Consider the following 7,377-nt stretch of genomic DNA (forward strand, 5'->3'; position numbering starts at 1 on the left):
ATTACTGCTACTCTTAAGGAAAAAGTTGGTGTACTAATTCCACTAATTCACAAAAATACATGCAATAAAGCATAACTTGCTTTATGACACTAATATAGGTAACACAGAGAATCAAGACTTATTTTTCTCCTCTGTTAACCTTGGTTCCATGATACAAGAAGCTGATATAGTTTATCCAATAAACTAAACAAGCTATTTAAAGTGATGATTCCACGGCGCTAAAGTTCCACTGAAACAGCATTTTAGTGTTTCAGAGAAGAGAGATTATTCAGTAATTCAACAAACAAAATGAAAATAATTCAGGGTGTCGCTAAGAAAACTACACTGTTCATTTTCATTTCAATGTAGGTATTGTCCCACTAGAGAGTTTTATCTCCCTTAAGCCCTTAAGGAATGCGTTGGTTGATGTAAATATGATCTGCAAAATGAGACATTTAAGCTTTGGTTGTTGGTTCAATCCCCTGCAGGCAAAACTTGCATAATTGATATTTCTAATACTACGACACTTTTTCCGTAAACTTGCAGGTGATATACGAGACACTACCCATCCAAGTGCACAATACCTTCCGTTTATTTGCTCTGAAGAAGTATGGACACCTTGCTTACACCTGGGAACTTCTCCTCGACAATTGTGGACGAGTTCATTTGCCTCCTCAACGTTTAAAGATATTTCTAATACTACGACACTTTTTCCGTAAACTTGCAGGTGATATACGAGACACTACCCATCCAAGTGCACAATACCTTCCGTTTATTTGCTCTGAAGAAGTATGGACACCTTGCTTACACCTGGGAACTTCTCCTCGACAATTGTGGACGAGTTCATTTGCCTCCTCAACGTTTAAAGATGCTAGCAAAGTCTTCTCACAAACCGATTTCAATTCCATACTCTCATTACAGAATTCCCCACAAGCAATACAGCGAAGCAAAGTAACAGTGAGAGTCCACCTCCAAATCTCCATTCCTCATACAATAACTCCTAGCTTCCTCCAAATTCACTCCTTACACAACCCATCAATCAAAATCGATAAAGAAAACCCAAATTCGGCTTCATTCCTTTTGACAGCAGAAAACAAAAAGCGGGATCAAAGTTTAACGGAGATTTGAACCCGACGTGAATCGAACACGCAACCTTCTGATCTGGAGTCAGACGCGCTACCATTGCGCCACGGATCCCGTTGTTTACTCTTTTAAAAAGAGATCATTTTGATTGGTTTTATAATAGTAAATCATTACTAGCTCTGAATCAAAAGGAAGAGACTCCATGAGGTATTTTCTTTAACAGCTTATATTGATGACATATGCACATCGACGGTTGGTTAGTGGCTGCCACCACAACAGAGGTTCTACCATTGCATATGGAGAAAGAGAGCAGAGTTGATGAGTTTCTAGGGTGTGTGAGCATATAGAGCTGTAGATGGGGAAGAAAGGAAAACCGGATGTGGAGCCAAAGGAGCTTAGTGGTTGCTTATAAAAGGCCTGCTCCATCTTGCACTAAAAGCGACAGAAACAATTAAGCAAGACAAGATAATTGTGAGAATGCACCATAATTCTACTCACAAGCAAAGGAGTATGACATTACTACCGCTTCACTTTAGGAACATGCATGCAACAAAGTAACTAATGCTGCATGAGACTAAAGTTTCATACGTACTACACACAATCAAAATTTTATATTGTTTATAATTAACCTTGGCTCCATGATAGTTTATCCAATAAACTAAACCTGGTGTTTAAAGGAAATGATTATTCCACAACATTTTATCGAATAAGTTTCAGAGAAGATATGTTTTTTACTAATTCAACGAACGAATTAATGAGAGAACTGCAATTTTCATCTTTCATTCCAATATAAAAGGCCTGATTAGGTTCCAAAATTGATGATGCAAATGAAAAACTGTAGGACACCTTGCTTACCTTCCCCTTTTTTAACATTTCTGGATAAACTTAAATCTGCTCGTAAAGTCCTTGGACAAAGCGATTTTATCCCAAATTCAGAAAAAAGAGAAAATATGCAGGATTTAGCTGGGTATTGAACCCGACGTGAATCGAACACGCAACCTTCTGATCTGGAGTCAGACGCGCTACCATTGCGCCACGGATCCTTTTGCTCTTCGAGGGGTTCATTTATTTTCAAATAGTCATTTTGTAGCATCTCTGAATCAAAAGGAAGAAGTTCCATGAGGTGTTTTCGTTAGTTTCCAGTAAAATTTTAACATTGCATAAGTTTAATGTGCATTCTAAGTCACTGCTAATTTATTGGTTTTTAACTTCACACCATATAGCCTAGTGTATGTGTCATGCCAGGAAATGGAAGGTGGTAGGATATATAAGCAGATGCAGTCAAACATAGTTTTTAGAAAAAGGGTATTGTCTCGGGACATTGTCTGTTGTTGTAGGACTTTACAAGGCATTTAGTATTTTGATTTCATTTTTGGTGGGTGGATCTGTTGGAAGAGTCAATTGCTCCACCTGCTTCCTTGTTAGGTGTTTTAAGTTCCAAACTCTTGTACGGCAGTGTTCAACTGCTCACCATCTGTTTGATATAGATATAGATATATATATGTGAGTCAATTGTTCCTGGTGTTTGATGGAAATGATTCCAGGACATTTGATTCAAAAAAGTATGGGAGGGGATGTTTTTCACTGTTTCAACAAGCAATTCTGATGCAGTCTTTGTTTCTCATTTCAGAACAAAAGAATAAGGATCTTTTAGTAATGGGAAATTGAACCCGACGTGAATCGAACACGCAACCTTCTGATCTGGAGTCAGACGCGCTACCATTGCGCCACGGATCCTGTTGTCCATTGCCTTAAAATAGTTATATTTGTTTGGTCACAGTAAAGTTTTTAAACTCTGAATCAAAAGAGGAGGCTCCTGTCCATGAAGTATTTTCCTTAATTTCCAGTAACATTCTAAAATGGCATAAGTTTAATGTTCATTCTAAGTCCCTGCTAATTTCTTGGTTTGTTTAACTTGGCACTATATAGCCTAGTGTATGCACTAGAAAAGTCTTTGTTTGTTGTTGTAGCACTTAATAAGCCTTTAGTATTTTGGATTTCCGTAGGGTGGATCTGTTAAGTCTCATTTGTTTCACAAGCTTCCTTATTAGGTGCTTTATGGTAAGTTTTTCATTTTTGGCCAAACCTTGCGCTTAGCTTCAAAACTATACGACTTATTGCACTTGAAGCTACTCTTGTATGCAAGTCAAACAGCAGTGTCTTTGTTCACAATCTGTTTGAGTATTGTACCTATATCTTAGGCAAATTAATAATCTGAACAGTGTAGTATGCATGAATTTAGAGATCCTTTCAGATTAGATAGAAACCTATAGCGACTTTTGTTTGCATTCAGAATAAAATCAAGTCAAATATTTTCCTATTTAAAAACCCCACATGTAAGAGCTCATTAAGGACGTTCTCTGCTTGTAAAACATTATTTTACACTAAATTGGTTTAAAGATAATCTCCAATGTACTAATTGGAGTGCTTATTGGGTTGATTAGTGCTACTGTTACCCTCCTTTCAATTGTTTTTCATGCTGTGGGTACAACAAAAGCGACGACCAAGTAGCTAAAACTTTTAAATTAACCCCAAATCACATTTTATCATTGGGACTCCTAATATTCCCTTAAAACATGCCTAAAATCATGTTAACCGTCTTCCAATAACATGGGACATCAATCAACTGGTTGCCACTATGTCAGCTTTGTGGTAGGCATTTTTTCCCCTATAATTTGCACAAGTTCAGGGTTCATTTTGTTTCATGTAACAGAGGTCACCAATAAACTAAACCAAAGCCGCTAAGACAATAAGATCAGAGTTCCGCCACGAAAGGGGGTAAAACATTAAATTTGTGAGTAAATGCTGCTTGGGTCATAGCAGATGCACAAAGGGCATCATATACCAACCAAAAGCACTCAGTGTAGGTATAAAATTACAAAACTCAAATCTCCAAATCAGCATAACTGTAGTAGGTCATATATACAATAGCTAACCTCTAATGCGAATCAAGATATATTGTTTTCATGATTAGCAATGTAAGCTTGAACGCTTTTACGAAGGGGCAAACTACACTTTTTTAGGCAATTGTCGTGTCCAAGCAGAGATCAACCCCACCAAGGTACACTTCGTTGGTCTAGTTTCCATACGGCAGATTAATCCCTGTGAAGTTCCTCTGCAGGTGGTGGAGCAAATCTCACATTTTCCGGCCGTGCTACCACTACATCCTCATCTGCAAACAGCGCTTTGATGAGAGATGGAGTCTTTAGGGGTCTGCGACCAGTCATTTGGGGATATACATCTTCAAGAAAATAGTATGCATGACCAGCTATCATTCCCTGGATTAACAAAAATATTTAGTTTAACAAAGAGATGGCATTCAAAAATTAAACATGGCCGCATTGAGAATCTGAAGCGTGGGACAAGAACCGGGGGCAGTCTATAGGACCATTGCATAATTATAAGGGAGTCTCTGGTTATCACCCAGCGGATGAGACCAAGCAACTTACTCCCCCCAAATCCTAACACTTTCCTTTTCCACACTAGTCACAACAAGACCGATCCAGCAGTGACGATATATGGCTATTATGAAAAGCTTAATTATACTAGTATAGCTTGTGCCTAGTAGTCACTTCAGTGAACGTACAATGGATTTCAGATATATACAGAGAATTCATACAAACAATACTAATCCCAACATTAAAGCAGGCTCTGGAAATAGGAACACACCAACAGATCCACCCAAGCACTAGCACCAACAAGAACAGAGAATCCCAAAAGCACCTAAAAGATATACAAGGAAAAGAAGTAATTATACTCAACAACTAGATGAAGTATGATAAGACCCAAAAATGCAAAAAGAAGGCTGAACTTTCTCCAAATGGAAAATTCCACCAATAACCACATTTCTTTTTTTGAAAACCTTTAAATACTTCGAAATAGAAGATGCATAATCAAGAGCAATAACAATCATAAAAAAAGGATGGAGTGAATTGAAGCACTCACCCAGGGCAAGTAAGCTGCTGTGAAGGTAAAAAGACCCAGAAAACTCATATGTATAAAAGGATTCTGTTTGCTCCATACATAAACCTACAAGTAGTAGTAAATAAGATGGCTTCCAAATGGCTATTAACAGAGATCATAAACTACAAAATAAAACAAATTTTGCATGTAAACAAAGGCAGATCGGCTTACCATCATGAATGTCAATGAATTGCTTAGAAATATGATTCGGGCAAATGATGCTGACAGATAAGGTATCATTCCTCCTATAAGCACAATGCCAGTTAAGACAGAAGCTCCAAACAAAAGCATGTAAAAAAAATCTGCAGTCCTTCCCCTGAATGTGTTCTCTTCAAGAAGCTTGCAGTATCGGGCGAGAAAGAACATGTGAAACATGAAATCCAAATCTGGCATATAAATGGATACCATGTTAAAGGTGCTCGACAATTTGTGTACTAGCTTCAATCCTAATCATACAGATATGCCTGGATAAGCAATGCCAACTTTAAATATCTTTAATGTCATTGATGGTTTAAACTCGGAAGAAAGTATATAAAAGGAAAGTTGATTTGAAGTTATTGTTGTCTTTAAAGCATACTCCTTTTTACTTTTATCTACACTTATTCAAGCTTTTAAAACAACAGGAAACTTTTACATATTTAAGCAAAAACATCCACGACAAATTACATAACATCGTTCCATGGAAAAAGAAATTACAAACCCGAGATAAAAAGGACATGAAATTTACCCATCTTGCGGAAGTACAGGAAGTTAGTAATTAGGCGCCAGAATTGATAATGCTTAACCACAAGTTTAGGGTTCAAGTACAGATGATAAGGTGATATTATCTGCAAAAGAAAACTAAATCAGATTAGCACAACAATGCAAACATGTTCTAGATTCTTCTCAAATCAAGACGGAAACTCAATCATATATCGCAAACTTTGCCTGCCCAAATTTCCAACTTTAAAACATGAATAGAAACCCATGGATCAAATCCAATGGGAATCACTAAATTCACGACATTGGGATAAACGCAGATCAAATCATTCTATAATAATTATACCCATTAGCATAAAAACTTGAAAAAGCATGCCTAAATCATTGAAAATTGAAAGGGCAAAATCGAAATCCCATTGCCCAGATTGAAAAAGAAAATCCAAAAAGAGAAAATAAAAACACATATAATAAAAAAAAAAGAGGCATACTTCGAGAGAACAGCCAATAGTGATAGCTACAGCAGCTGTGAGATAAGAACGGTGATGACGGGCATCTGCTTATACCATTCTTCAATAGCTTGAGCCATTGAGGGTTTTTTTTTGAAATTTCTATAATAGCAATAAAATTCAACCCAAGAAAGACTAACTGGATCAAATTGTTTATTTGATTTTCACTATGGATTGGGGGCTTTGAAGATCGAAACAGAGATTTGGTTTTTCAACGAAACAAAAAGAAGAACCGAATGAAGTGATTAATGGCGTACAAAATATTATCCTACTTATATACCATTTTTTTAAATGACAAATCCAAGGCGAATCAGAACGCGCGTGGTTGATACGAACCAATCAAATTGCTTTCGTTTAGGATTAATTACATAATGAACCCTATGCTAAGCCTTACCATTCTAATCACTAAATAAGTGTTATCAAATTAAATTTATATTTATATCCTAAAATGATTAAATTAGACCTATTTTAAGAGTTTTTAAAATTTTTACATACAAGTTAAATCAAGATGAAATTTTATGTTCTATTAAAATATCCAGGGATGGAATCAAAAATTATTTTGAGGGGCTTAAAAGATTTTGTTAAGAAAACCTAAATTGAATTTTTTAAATTTTTTTTAAGAAAGACGAAAATATAATTTTACTATTAATCAATAGTTAATGTAACACCCCTAATTCGTATCCGTCGTCAAAACAGGGTTACGGAGCATTACTAGAATAAACAGATCAAAAACAGGCATTTCAAATTATTTACATCCATGTCAGATATTATTCATAAAGTCCATTATATGAGCCTCGAGGCCCAAAACATACATTAAAAAAAGTCAGGACTAAACCGGGTACTCAGAGAATTTTTCGCGAAATATCAAAATTTTCCTAAGTACAAGGTACACACGCGCGTGTGGTCAAGCCGTGTGGGCATTCGAAATGGGGCATACGGCCGTGTCCCAGCCCATGTTTGTACCCGTGTAACTCTCTAACTTGGGTCACACGACCAAGTCACACACCTGTGTGTTAGGGCATGTGTAAGTGTAGGGGTCACAAGGCCAAGCCACACGCCCATGTGTCGGTAGTATGAAAAATCCTGAGCATTTTGTTTTAAATTTTAAAGATGCAGGGACACACACCAAACCAGAGCCCATGTGCTA

At 36.7% G+C, this 7,377-nt stretch overlaps 3 non-coding genes and 1 pseudogene across 3 annotated transcripts; all 4 read right to left on the bottom strand.

Annotated features, from left to right (window-relative positions):
* Positions 1 to 1,104: 1,104 nt before the first annotated feature.
* TRNAW-CCA (transfer RNA tryptophan (anticodon CCA)) lies at positions 1,105 to 1,176 on the bottom strand. The gene has a single exon. It is a non-coding gene; the product is annotated as a tRNA-Trp (tRNA).
* An 857-nt stretch (positions 1,177 to 2,033) lies between these two features.
* On the bottom strand, positions 2,034 to 2,105 carry TRNAW-CCA (transfer RNA tryptophan (anticodon CCA)). Its single transcript has one exon. It is a non-coding gene; the product is annotated as a tRNA-Trp (tRNA).
* A 622-nt stretch (positions 2,106 to 2,727) lies between these two features.
* Positions 2,728 to 2,799, bottom strand: TRNAW-CCA (transfer RNA tryptophan (anticodon CCA)). Its single transcript has one exon. It is a non-coding gene; the product is annotated as a tRNA-Trp (tRNA).
* A 1,024-nt stretch (positions 2,800 to 3,823) lies between these two features.
* Positions 3,824 to 6,325, bottom strand: LOC128279230 (derlin-2.2-like; annotated as a pseudogene).
* Between the last annotated feature and the right edge of the window lie 1,052 nt (positions 6,326 to 7,377).

The sequence above is a fragment of the Gossypium arboreum genome, unplaced genomic scaffold (genome assembly GCF_025698485.1).
Source record: "Gossypium arboreum isolate Shixiya-1 unplaced genomic scaffold, ASM2569848v2 Contig00517, whole genome shotgun sequence".
NCBI lineage: Eukaryota > Viridiplantae > Streptophyta > Magnoliopsida > Malvales > Malvaceae > Gossypium > Gossypium arboreum.